This window comes from Triturus cristatus, chromosome 4_2 (genome assembly GCF_964204655.1).
Source record: "Triturus cristatus chromosome 4_2, aTriCri1.1, whole genome shotgun sequence".
NCBI lineage: Eukaryota > Metazoa > Chordata > Amphibia > Caudata > Salamandridae > Triturus > Triturus cristatus.
The window spans coordinates 154,332,994-154,346,200 of NC_140586.1; positions in this window are offsets into that span (position 1 = coordinate 154,332,994).

The window sequence follows — 13,207 nt, forward strand, 5'->3', positions numbered from 1 at the left end:
GTGGCTGATGGACATGTTCTCGAAAGAAAGAGTGCCTCTTAAGCATATGGCATAATAACAACAACCATGCTTTCAATTCTGTTCTAAAGCCCCCAGTGGTGAAATGCACTCACATATAAATGTTGTCTTTTTTTAAATACTGCAGGGACAATGTGCATTATAAAATAAAACATTTGTTAAAGCTTTCTACAGAATTCATTTGGGTAGAACGACCATAGGCTCTATAATTGTTCTTCATGAATGTCTATAGTTAGCGGCGGCTGCTGTGCTATTAAAGTAGTGTGGCAGCGCAAGGGCAGCGTGTGTGAGAATTTGTTTTAAATAGTGCTTATCTGCCATCTGGAGCCTCGGTGATCTTCTGCATCTCTGCTCCTCGACTCCCATCATTCCACAGGTTCCCCTACGCCAATCCAGACGCTGCTCTCATGCTGGTGTTAGCCAGCATGAGAGCAGCGCCAGGATTGATTTGAGTGCCCTGTTTCTGCGCTCAATAAGGGACTATGAGCCTCTGCCTTGTCTCCACCCACCTGTACAGCAGAGCTCGGGTGGGGTGATCTAAGTGCGCATGATGGGATGGCCGGTTAAACCATCATGCACACTTACAGCAGCGCCACCTTCCTCCTCCTTCCTGCAGCTGCCTGGTGCCGATGTGTCATCAGAAAGAATGGCCCCGCCCTGCCCTCGGTACAACTGAAGTAAGCGGAAAAAAATAAAATTATAATAACCTGCGGTTAGTATCATTGTATTTTTCATCTTCTCCTTGCTGTCCGAGCAGTTGGGCAACGCTCCTCCGCCTTAACAGAGGAGCCGCCACTATCTATAGTAATTATAGCAATTTTGCCTGGCCTGGGGCAAGAAAAGAAAAGACAACCTTGAATGGGGCACAAGAGACATACAGGGAGAGAAAATGGTCACCGGTTTGTCATTGTAATACTGGAACAAGTAGTGAACAAAGTACTGCTTTCATTGTGCCTTTCTTTGAATTGGAACCTATTATACGCAGTATCAGAATTATGCTGCTTTTGATAGACATATGCTAAGACATATGCTAAGTTTGACAACAGAATATGGGTTTACAAGTATTTTGCTGACCAACTACATGTGTTTGAAGAGGAGGAATGCAGGGATACAATACCTGCACAAGGGGAGTGTGGGTGTGCTGCATCTGCATAGACACCATTTTGGCAACAACAACAAAACACAAGCCATACATTAACCCCTTCGCTGCGGCGGAAATTCCGCCGCAGCGCTGGGGGGTGCGGGGGGGCAGCGCGGTGGTGCGGTGCTCATGACGGAGCCACTCCGTCATGAGCCACGGTTGGGCTGTGCTCATGACGGAGTGGTTCCGTCATGACTCCGCCCACAGCGCTAATCGCCCGCACAGGCGGGGAATTAGCGCCGCGTGGGCGCCGCGGCCGCCAACGGCCGCAGCATGACGGAACCACTCCGTCATGAGCACACGGCAACCGTGGCTCACGACGGCGTGGTTCCGTCATGAGCACGGAACGAGTTAAAGCAAATTCTAGCTCATTCTAACAATGCACTCTGTGGACCTGAACATAGAGGTGTTCGCTTAAGACGGAAGAGGAATGCCTCTGGCTATTTTTTAAGCATCACATGGTTGAGCTATCTCTCAGTCTACCTACAAGCCAGGCGTCAGACATCTGAGCTATCCCTCAGGTGACAGTGCCCATCACCAAAGGACAAGAGCCGTAACCTATCCGTTCTGCCCAATTTCATCTGAAGTCACCACCAGATCTGTGTTCAGGGCCTAAGTTACCTATGCAGCTGAACATACACCCTAAGGCATCTTGGCACTGGACTGACTAACATCCAGAGAGATAGGATGATAATCAATGAAACCGATTCATTTTAAGAGCCTTCCTAAACATAGAATGGTCCAGTATTTAACGCTGACCAGGATCGAGTACATTCCAAACAGAGGAAGCGACAAAAGAGAAGGAACATCCCCCTTTTGCCCCCACGGAGCACTAATCAGAGGACTGATAACAGGATGGAAGAGTCACAATGAAGAGATTGTTTAGACTCAGAAGGAAACACATAAGCAGCATGGAGAAGGCTCTGTGGGCAAAGCAGAGTGCCTTATACTGAATCCTATGTACCTGTATGGATATCATTATGATAGAAGCACAAACTTAGATTTGGAGCCCAAGGAGATGAATTCAAATTATGTAGTATTCGGGCTATAATTAGTGCACATGGTAATTACCGCTAACCTAGTGTGGGATATGTAATGGGTAACATAATTAAGTTCTCCTGAGTTCAACATCTCAGAATGAAACCTAACAAATAGAATCGGTGCTTACAACACCGATGTCTGCATGTTTTGCATTTATGTCTTAACATTTTATCCTCATATATTTCCTCAGCATTTTTCTGGAGAAATCTGTCAGGAGAAGATTGCAGAATGTGGTATCTGATGCATGACTCAGACCTGCGACCTTTGCACAAACATTCATCTGTGCCTGGATCAGAATTTAAAACACAACATCAAATCAGGGTTAAGTAAAAATATGTGTGTTTATTAAAGACAGGGATAGGTCATTTCAACAGTGATTTGCCTAGCTCTGTATTGCAAATATTAGGGGTTCACAGTGCTGTAAGGTTTGAGTATGTTTTATTGTATTTTCCTTGTATTTATAATGTGCTTCATACTCTTGCTGCTATGCCTCTTTGTGAATTTGAAGAAAGTGAGAGATAGGTTGCAGTGATTTTACCTGCAGAGTTTACTGCACAGTAAAATCTGGTTTGTTGTTTCTGCAGCAAGTAAATCCCAAAGCAGGAAAACTGGATACAGGAATTTCACTCTGCACAGCTCCCACTGGGAGCCCATGGGCACTTTATGTGTGGGCTGATTGGGCAGAGAGAGCACAACAACATGAGACGATGAAATGAAAACAAGGCCTCCTCTACCTGTAAATGGAATTTGTGTGACCTCAGTGATTGAAGTGGGCATGATTTATTAAGAACGACATTCCCAATCTTTTTTAATTATTGAAATAACAGTTTACATACTTAAAAAATGTCTAATGCTGGCTTTCAGGTGCCTCTGACTGAAAAGGGAGGGGCGTGGTCTCCTGTCATCTAAAGCCAAGGTAGAGACAGACAGCATAGAAGTAAATAGATCTTTTTAACAGGGTTTCTGCTACCTGAAATAAATGTAAATGTGTGCAATTGGTTAACCTCAAAAGGCTGCTTAGGAGCCAGTATTTAATTGATGGAATCATATAAGTCTTTATGGTGACAAATGGTTGTTCTCCAGGGTGGGGCTGGTCGCTCGCCCAGCTACTGTGTGGGGACCATCGACCCGCACCTCTTCCTCCAAAGACCGGCCCGGCCTATTTCCATCATTAAGGCTCCCTCACTCTTCATAGGGATCTTCGAAGCCCTAGAATCCGAAAGCTACTGTACTGGACGCCGACTCCAGTGATACAGAGATGAGCGCAATATTAGCTCCTGGTATATCCATTGGTACAGGGATAGGAGCCAAGGTGGAATTAGAGACCATGCTTTCACTACTGCCCATCCTGTTAGGTTGATTAGCCACATTTTGTTTGATTCACAATCCTATCCAAATTTACTCCTAGCAGAAAGCTTTTAGGGTGTATATACTGATCAATAGTTGTCCGAGACATGACTACTGGGGTACCTGCCACTTATACCTAGGACAACAGAAGTGCACCAGGTACTCCAAGCCCCTGCAATGACTTCATTTTTACACATTGTGCCTTACCGCCTTCCTCCCGCTGTCTCCAATTGGTGTGCAGATGGGACCAGAACCAGGCTCACTGGCCTCACTGGAAGTGTAAATCTGCTTGCCTTGCCCATTTTCCCTGCTTTACTAGCAGCATTTCCCCCAGCAGGCACAGCTGGTCTCTTAGTTGCCACCATGCATATATGCTGCGAGAGACTTATGAGTGATGACCACTTGGCGCAGCCATCATTTGAGAGGGTAATTGCTTGGCAGGCATTGTTTTGAGGCAGCCTCGCTCCGAACAGTGAATGACTGGACCGGAGGCTCTTGCTTTTCCAAACAGGGGTGCTTCATCAGTGGAGCCACCAGCAGGTTTCATACCTGGAGGGTACAGAACTCCCAGATCGTAACCCTGACAGGGCCAGACTTGCCGTAGAGGGAATCTGGCTTGTTCCTGATGGGCCGGAAGGGTGGGAGCTGGTATTTGACCCATGGGGAGTGGTTTTGTTACTGGGGGTCGATTTAGCAGCAGTGCTGCAATTTTGGCAACCTGGAACAAAAGCGTCATCGCTGCTTGGCACTAGCATCCCTCCCCCCCCCGGTCTGGCGCTTCTCAGTGGCACCCCTCACCCCCGGAGCCGGTCGAATTTGCGAGGGTTGGTTTCTATTCCCAGTCCGGCCATGAACCCTGACAATGGGTGCAGGTTTCTCCTTGCTTCCGGTAACTGAGTGCCAACGCACCAGGCACTGATGTGCTGACTTGTGCTGTGTCTGCCCGTTGAGACCTGCTCTGCTCCTAGTGGTAGATGAATCCTCCCACAGAGCTGTAACATGCCAGATCATTGTGTGGCTGCCTCTACCACCTGAACATAAACAGCCACCTGCTGCTCTCCGTACCACTGCACCGTTGGCCCCAGACACACTAGAGTCAGATAGCGAGAGGAAACATCCTCCCACACCCAGGGTCGAAGAGAGACTTCAATGATACAGCCCAAGGTCACCCAGCATCTCTCCCACTGGTAACCCCGTGATACCATCTTGCTTCCTCCAAAAACAGCCAGGCCCACCCTTGAGGATTTGAGGGGTGGAAGGGGCACACTATTCAGTGGGGTGTGGACTGCTATAAAGAGGATGGGGGACAGGACACGAGCACCGGAATAAGTCAGCAGCCTGGCCATAACTTATTGGAAACTGCAGAGGCTTTTTAATCTCTCTCTGAGGATGATAGTCTATCAGATGATGATGATTCAGACTAGATCAGCTGACAATGTTGAAGCAGATTATAGCCACTGCATAGCAGTGTAGATGACGTGGCTGGGAAAGATTTTGCCAGCAGTAATCCTAAAGAAATGGTGGGCCCACCACTAACAACAACAGAGTTGGAAAATTTAGTATCTAAAGTTTTTGTTCAGGGAGACCTGGACTCTGCTTTATCCAAGCAGGAGGAAGGACTACTATGGCCTCCTGAGCGTTTGGAGCTTACACCAGCAAACCCCCCTTCATCCCCTGGGTTGGAGGCAACATTATTTTCTCCCTAAACTAGACTTCTTGCATCAGCTGACCCTAAGGAAAACTCCGGGCATAGTTCATCAGAAAATGTTCGACCCTCAAGAAATTGATGATGGTTGTCCCTCTGTCTCTACAACTACCCCCACATTATTTTCTATTTATGATCTAGTGCAGCTTCATGGGGGGAGTATAGGATGGACTCTCTCATTTTAAAAACGGGGCATTTGTAGACACAGGTGGTGTTGCGAAAGCTTTCTAGGAACATGTATATTTTGAACACCCACTTGGGAGACTTAGAGACACGTCAGGCTGCCCACCAAGAGACTGTTAGAGTGAACAAAACGGCTGTCCAACAACACTAAACTGAGCAGGAAAGGCTCTCCAAACTAGAAGATTCAGAAAACAGATCTCAAAGGAACAATATCTAAGTCCTGGGGATACCTGAGGGTAGCTAAGGAGACGATCCAAGGGGTTATATTGCTCGTCTTTTAGAGTGGCTTTTCCAACATTAAGTGACTGGAATATAAACTCCATGATTCAGAAGGCACATCACTTCTCATTTCGGCCACCTAGTAAGGGGAAAGCTGCTTGATATGCTCAGGCAATTCGAATCTATGTTGGGAACTTTATTCTGCGGCATTTTATTTTCCAGGATGCCCGACCCGATCTCTGGATGTGAGGTTGTAGTGTGGAATTTTTCATTCTGTCAGATTGTGCCATGAGACAGCTGTGTGCTGTTGGCAGCCCAGCGAGAAAATCCAGGCAATCCAAAAAATTGTGGTTATTGTTTCACTGATGGAGCCTGCTAACCTGAGAATCAAATTTGAAGGCCATATATATTTTTGCCAGTCTGTATTCTAAGTTGTTAAACTGTTAAAGAAATGGCAATAGGCAAAATAATTAACTTCTAGTCAGGAAACCCCTATTGTGACCTGGGGACTAAAATACTTCCATGTCCTGTTTTGGAACTGCCCTCTCTTTTCACCTCTTTCTAACTCTTCTCCTCTATGAAGTAGACATTCTTGTATCTCCTGATTAGAGGTAGGCTCTGCTCTGGTCTTGGATGATTTTATCTATCTATCTATTGTATTTTTCCCCTTCTCTGTTTTTTTTCTTCACCTCCAAATGATGGGTCAAGTCAGCTTGGCGAAAATAATGAAGTGATGACCTTGGTGAATCTCGGAGGGTTTTAGGGGTCTAATCCGTTGGGAAGGGTTAGTGCATAAGGGATAGTTGGGATGATAGCCTGGCATTTGGGCACAGAAGTTGGGGGGTAGTAGTGTTGTGGGAGGTCTTATAAAGGTGGAACTGAGGGATGGGTTTGGGATGTAGCTTTTAGTAGTTGTTGCATGTTTCACAAGGGTGTGGAGGTATATTTGGGAAACATGGGGGGAAAAGTTGGAAGGTCTAGGTTGGGTGAATGGAAGGTTGGAACTTCGCCGAAAGCAGAAAAGATGGTGCATGTGATGTAATTTTCGCTCTGGGAGATGATGACAGATATTAGCATTGTGGGTCATGGCCAGTATCTTCATATTCTTTCTTGGAATAGCAATGAAAATGAATGAGGAGCTTGATACACCTAAGCCACATCTTATTTGTCTCCAGGAAAGACATTTGTCTTTAGAGTAAACCCCCGGCTGCGAAAGTTGAATAATAGGGTTCTTAGTGCCTCTGGTCACAATTCCTCCCGACAAGGGGTGGTGTTACTAGCCTGGGGGACAAATTAGCTGGTACTGCAGACTAAACTGGATACGGAGGACGGTGGCTAAAAGCTATGATTCTAAAGGGGGGTATTCAATTTACTCTCTAATGTGTTTGGGCTTAATCAAGATGACCCATCTATGTTTAACTATCTATTGGCCGAACTGCATCAATGGCCAGAGCCCTCAATATTATGTGGGGACTTCAGTGTTGCACCCTGTTTATGGATGGATTCTGCATCAGGGGGACGTTGGAAAAATGGGAAAAAGTGGGAAAAATCTCAGGGATGCCCTGAGTTAAATTGTGGTTTCCTAGGCATTAGTGGATGTTTGGCACAGTTGTAGAACACAGAACCCTTTGTTTACTTTTTATTTGGCACCTCACAAATCTCTGTCTCTGATTGACGGATGTACGATGTTACAACGTGAGTTTTTACAACGCGTACCGTTACATCGCGGTCGTTACAATGACTGCGATGTTACCACGCCATGCCTTTACAACGCAAGTCTTTACATCGACTTGCACTAGATAGCGTGCTAACATTAGAAAAGCGTAATTTACTATTCCAACTCCAGTCCACTTAACAGTAGGGAAGGTGTTGGGATAGTAAACTACACTATTTGTAATGTTAGCACGCCATCTAGCGCAAGTCGATGTAAAGACTTGCGTTGTAATGGCATGACGTGGTAACATGCAGTCGTTGTAACGATTGCGATGTAACTGCATCGCGGTGTACTAACCGCGATGTTAAGGATGTTCCCCCTGATGGACATGGTTTTTCGTTAGTCATTTACTTCACCAATTTGTTTCAAACACAAGAGTAATATCTGACCATAAATCATTATCTTTGTTCATTCCCTCAGAGTGGTCTGGGCTACCTCCTACGCCATGACAATGGGCCTTTAATCAGAAGCTGTTGCTGGACGACGAGTATATTTGTATAATGACTGATATGATTAAGGAATATCAAGACATTAACATGGACACTGTTTTAACAAGCTCTGTCTGGGATACACTCAATGCTCTCTGCAGAGGTCAAAGGCTGGGTTTTTCAATTTATCAACAGAAGTTGCCTAAATTAGTCATGTTGTGTATGTGGGTCTCGCTTAGTTAAATCAAGTGAAGATTATCACAGAGTATATCTAGTGAGGAATGGGGAAGAGCTGCTGAGCTCTTTGAACACCAGGCGACTGTACAAGCAACAAAGAGTAAAAAATTTGGGACAGGGTCAAAAAGAAGCTTTGGCCTAGCCATATGTCATGCTTTGAAAATAATGAGGCGATGGGTTGGCTACTAAGTTCAGGAAATACTATCAAGATCTCTAGTGGGAGAATTGTCTAGCCTCTCCACACTCCATTAATTTTTCGGAAATTGAGGCATCAACACTGTGAACGGTTGGAAGAGACGATTACACTTGCAGAGGTCGGGATGGCCATTGGGCAACTGGCGAGAAGTAAAGCCTCTGGGTTGGACCAAATCCTCTTGGAATTCTATAAGACCTTCTCAAGTTTGCTTGTACCTGTCCTTCATGACCTGTTTAATACCTCCAAATTTCTGGATAGAGTCCCTTGTTCCTGGGATAAGGGGAAAGGCTTCTCTCTTTGTGGCTACTACCGGCCAGTATCCTTGATTAGTATAAATTCAAAGATTTTTACTAGGATGTTGGCCAATAGGTTATCCACAGTCATCTCGGATCCAAATCCCCATGGTTTTATCCTGGGTCGGAATATGACCTTGCATGTGAGCACAGCTATAAGTTGGATGTGGCATCAGTGGAAGAGGCCCCTGCTGGGATGATCCTGCTGAATGCTGAAAGGCATTCAACTGTGTCTCCTAGCAATTTTCTGGGCTGTCATGAGAATTTCAGATTTTGGTCCAGGGTTCATATCATTGGTCAAGTTGATGTACTGTGGATTAACGGCTAGAGTCTCATGTGCCGGGGCCCTATCTGATCCTAGTTACATCACTAGAGGGACCCGGCAGGGGTGTCCTCTTTATCGCTAACTCTTTGCTGTCTATCTCGATCTGTATATTCAGGCTTTACAACTTTCGGATATAATTTCCCCTTTGCGAATTCATCTCTTAGACCTGAAAATCCTTGCTTATGCCAATGACGTGGCTATTCTAATTTCCTCTCCTGTCTCCACATTGAAGGCAGTGGATAGGGCAGGTCTATCTTTTTATGTGCAGTTACAGCAGCCGTAAAATTACTATTAGTAAAATTAAACTCACAGTTTTTGAATATCACAAAAATAGTAAACTTACACAAAATATATGTTTACCTTAGTGAATCAGGGCATAGACATTTGCAATGATCACATCAATTGATTGAGTTTTCATAACATAAAAGAATGCATTCGCACTGGTTACTTTAACTTGCATTTATTTTTTATTTAAGGTTTGTGTGCGTTAAAATTATTTACATGAAGGTGAAAGGCCAACAAAATATTTATGGTATTTTGTTCTTTTTTTTTTTAGCTACGTCTCTGGCCCGGTCCCCTTTGCACCCAGGACCACAATTCCCATAATTGTTTTATGCACTTCAGCCGCTGGGTGACCAGTGAATACTTTGTGAGGGGCTGTCATTGAGCCTTATCTCTTGCATAGCTTAGTGCACAACAGATGAAGAATTGTGTGTGCCCCTGCAGCTGCAGCAGCCCGGCTAAGACACTCGATTGGGGGAGGGGAGGGGGATATTGCCATTTTAGCCCAAGGGGTGTTGCACGCTTGCCTCACACCTTCAAACTACTGGCATAGTTAACAATCCTAATACTAACTGAATGCAGCGATAGTTACAGGGTGCGCAGGGGATGGCAAGAGGAGGAACCCTTAGCTGCACACACCCAAAAACCTCTCTAACTCCCCATTGTCTTTACACAGCTAATGGGCTCCGTTGCTCTCTGCTGCCCGCACTAAGGGGCATATTATCAAGGACGGTGTTAAAAATTATTGCCGGCTTAGCAGCAGAAAACTGCCGCTAAAGCGGCGATAATGGGCTTGATAATATGCCCTTGAGAATTCCAATAGAAGTCCATGTTCTGGTGTGAACATGGGCTTCTATTAGAATTCTCCAGGGCATATTATCAAGCCCATTATCGCCGCTTACCGGCGATAATTTTAATGCCGCCCTTGAAAATATGCCCCCATGCTCTCAAAGTGCCAGGGCAGTGGGGGGGTGGGGGGAGAGTGCAGAACAAACCCATCTCCCTAAGGCATCACCAATAGGTTAATACTGATACCACACAATATAAGTTATATGTGTAATCACAATTTTACCGCACTAGGGGCCAGATGTACAACGCTATTTTTTGGTCGCAAACACACAGATTTGGATATTGTGACAGAAAAACTGCTGTTAGAAGTGTATTAACCCCATCATAAGAGTCTGTAACTTTTTCCTGTCTCCTAACATGGGTTTAGAAATGGATAATGAATCACTATTTGAAAGGGGCATGTTTTAGGCGTCCTTTCCAAATAGCCCTTCCTATCTTTATGTATTAAAAAAACCTTGCTGCTTGCTGTTGCTGCCCGGACGATCTGGAGTCTTTGCCTGCCGTCGTTGGATTGTGCCCCGTGCTGAGGGGAGGAACTTGCATCTTGCCGGACCCGCTGCGCGGGTCCCGCTGCGCTAGGAGTCACTGTGGGGAGGCGAGCTGAAAAAGAACTGAGCCCTCGTGAACCGGCAGGGCTGCGAGCAGCCCAGCAGGGACTCCATTGCCCAGGAGTCCCTGCGTGTCACACCTGTGGCCGCTCTCCCTGCCGGCCACGCCCCCCGACACCGTAAAAGCAGCCTGTGTTAGAAACACTGCGGGAAACCTTGCTGCTTGCTGTTGCTGCCCGGACGATCTGGAGTCTTTGCCTGCCGTCGTTGGATTGTGCCCCGTGCTGAGGGGAGGAACTTGCATCTTGCCGGACCCGCTGCGCGGGTCCCGCTGCGCTAGGAGTCACTGTGGGGAGGCGAGCTGAAAAAGAACAGAGCCCTCGTGAACCGGCAGGGCTGCGAGCAGCCCAGCAGGGACTCCATTGCCCAGGAGTCCCTGCGTGTCACACCTGTGGCCGCTCTCCCTGCCGGCCACGCCCCCAGCCCTGCCCTACCCCTAGATAACCAGCTGGAGTCACCGCTGCGCGGGAGCGAGCGGGAGCGACCGGGGCGAAGACCGGGCTAAGAGCGGGCCATTTGAGGCCGTTCGAGGTCTGCGAGGACTGGACTGGGCCACCCTCTTTCGTTCTTTTCCCAACATTTCCTCGTCTGAGCCTAAATTGACAAACCATTCTATCATTTCATCCCCACTGTTAAGCCAGGGGGTTGCCCTTGTTGTTGTTGTTAAGTTATGTGCACCAGGTTAACACGGAGCAAGGCCGCCAAGGGTGGCCCTCCAATCAATGGCCCCATGGATGATTTCATCACCCGTACCAATATAGCCATAGACCATGAAATTTCTAAACTTCAGACTCGTGTCTCCCTGGAATTGGCAGCTGCCAGAAGACTGTCCCAGGTAATCGAACTCTCAAAAAAATCCTCCCTGGGCCACATAGCCACCGCGGTTACCCCGGAGCGTCCAGCCATTCCCTATTGTGTAGTCACGCAGGTTGATGTTCACCACACCCCGACTCTTCCCCCATTTCCCCCTACTTTAGAGCCACCGACTCAGGAAAGTGTAGTGAACCTACCTACCATTTCTCTCAAGCAGGATGTTAGTTTTAATTCCCCCACCCCTGTAATGTTTTCACCTAGGTGTATCACTAGTAAAGATAAACAACCTAAAAGAAAATGCAATTCTTGGTCTGCTTACTGTCGTAAGAAGGCTAAAATTGCGGTTGCACAACAGCTGAAATTGATTAGTGTACCGGTATCCAATGCTATAGGAGGGTGTGTTTCCAGGGAACAACCACAATGTGAGGGAGCCAAAGAGGGGACAGCCACTGATTCTTCCACCATCATGGCAGAGGATGAGGGCTTACACGTAGAGGGTCTGGAAAGGAATGAAGGGGAATTTATAGGTTTAGTTTGGGAAACTCTCAAGAAACTTCTCTCCCCCCTTGATCTTAGACTCTCACGCATTGAGAATAACTTGCTTGAGATGGAAAAGAGCATTATTGCCCTGGCCACTCTCGGCCTGACAAGTCTAGAAAATCAGGGCTTTCCTGTAATTGACCCACCACCTCAAGTCCTAATTTCACAAGCCCCGCAACCCCCCCCCCTCCAGTACCAGCTTTTGTACGGCCGGTTCCCAAACCGCGGACCGTGGGTGTGGATCATATTACCACCACCCCCAAACTTAAGGCTCCCAAGCGCCCCACCCCTCAACCATCAGTCAAACCTAATGTAGGCGTCCCACATAGACCCCCTCCCAGTGAAGTGGCGTACCAACCAACCCAGGGCCCTCCTGTTAAGAACAATTTTAGAGGGGGCTATATCGATCTCCCTCCAGAGGCCAATGATTATGTGGTTGTGTTGACGGGTGTCCCCCAGATTGGAAACGGACAATACGAGAACCACTGGTCTCTGAAGAATAAGATAATGCATTGGCTTAATGTGAATAGACCAATTCCCAATGGCCGGAGAAGTAGAGTCCTGATGGTACGTAGAATCCCCTGGGTGGGTCCCACAAGGAAAACCAGTTCCGGGGACTGTATAGTGGTGACCTTTGAGGACCCTCACATGGCACACCACATCTGTTCTTGGCCCATTGGTGAAGGTTCTCTTGTTATACCTAGGCCACTGTCCTTCTTTTATCCACCACGCCCTAGACATACACGGGAAGAGGACTGGTCATTAGTACACCATCACACTTGGAGGAGTCATCTTAATATCCACCAAGATTTCCCCTTAAACTGGAATGGCCTCCCAACCTCGAATAGGTTTGGTGGTCTTGAGGAGGTAGATTGACTCCCAAGGCAATCTGCTCTCCAAGCACCTTCACCACAGGTCCTAGGGCTCACAGAATCTTTTCCTGTGTTGATTGAACCTTCTGCTGTTAGCTCCCTAGGCCCAGAGGGAATGCCATTTGCTTTACCTACAGAGGGGGGATTGAACACGTCATGCACTTTAGGCTCCCAAGTCGTAGTGGAACGACTGGACTCTCCTCGTATGATTCCCTTGCCACCTTCTCAGAATGTCCCAACAGATAGGAAGTTGACCGATGCAGCAATGGCTCCCTACCATTACCAGATTGAGCCACTGCATAGGTTAAATAGAACAGCTGCGGGGGTAGCAGGACCTGTGCTCAATCTGGCTATACATGTTAACCCTTCAAGGCAGATTACCCCAGCCGAACCCTT